Below are 1,010 nucleotides of genomic sequence, written 5' to 3'. Positions count from 1 at the left end.
GTAATATATAATGTTGTGCGCTATCTGTCACGCCCACTGAAGGCTCGTCAGTAGGTCACGCGTGTGCTGATGGCTCTGAAGTGAACAAACCCTGGAACATAACCTGCAGGTTATCTTCAGAGAGCAAGTTACTATGGTTACTTTCATACCCTGAAAGTAACCTCCGATTTTGGAACCGAAAGCTGAGGTTATCCGTAGGGCTGTCGCGGTGAGGGAATTTCCCTTGCGGTAATTTTGAGTGGCTCAATAGCGCGGTATGCGGTATTATCGCCATATACATAACCAAATAGTGTTGAAACAGGAAGTGAAGTAAACAGAAGAGGATGACAAAATAACGGTCCACATAACAGAACATAATAAGATCGATAAGATCGTTAGGCTATCGTTAGCCTATATGCATAACAGTTAGCCTAGTTGTAATCTGACTGACTGGACGGATATTTCCCCCTGCGTGCTTTCTAGACGGGCTGTCAGTCAGTGCAGTTACAGTGTTGCGCCACAAGGGGGTGGTTGTCATTCAACTACACGTTCAAAAACGCTTATTCATTCATTCAAAGAGACGTAATGAAACACACTGTTGAAATCATTTTAACTTTGAGCGCCACTTTAGAAGGCTCAGCTGACCAGCTATGCGTCGATGCTAAGAAAGAGATTTCGCTTTCCTTGGACATGACAACCTATTTTCACAAATATATATGACTAGGCCTGGAGGACAGACGCAAGTAATCGTACGCGCTCAGTCGATCTCGCTCTCATTCAATGTCTGTGTAGGCTTGTTAAGTGCAAATCTACGGAGCCTCTGTACAAATCAGCATGGTACACATTATGTTATCATTACTAACTTGTTTAATATTCAGTCCACATGCATGAAGTGTAAAACGAGAAGGGCATAACCTTACGAAAAAATAAAACACGGAAAAATCGCGGTTGCTGCGGTTCTTGCATTCCTCTGCGGTTTGCTCGTCAATAGCGCGGTATTGCGATATTGCGGTTATCGCGACAGCCCTATT

The 1,010-nt window shown here is 43.8% G+C and overlaps 1 protein-coding gene across 1 annotated transcript in view; it reads left to right on the top strand.

Moving 5' to 3' along the window:
* The window catches only part of LOC107758280 (lisH domain and HEAT repeat-containing protein KIAA1468 homolog), a 68,301-nt gene that overhangs the window by 57,488 nt on the left and 9,803 nt on the right, over positions 1 to 1,010 (top strand). The gene's annotated exons all lie outside the window — the stretch shown is intronic.

Source organism: Sinocyclocheilus rhinocerous, unplaced genomic scaffold (genome assembly GCF_001515625.1).
Source record: "Sinocyclocheilus rhinocerous isolate Xijiao unplaced genomic scaffold, SAMN03320098_v1.1 scaffold142, whole genome shotgun sequence".
NCBI lineage: Eukaryota > Metazoa > Chordata > Actinopteri > Cypriniformes > Cyprinidae > Sinocyclocheilus > Sinocyclocheilus rhinocerous.
The sequence above is the reverse complement of the archived record's forward strand: the minus strand, read 5'-3'. Positions and strand labels throughout refer to the sequence as shown.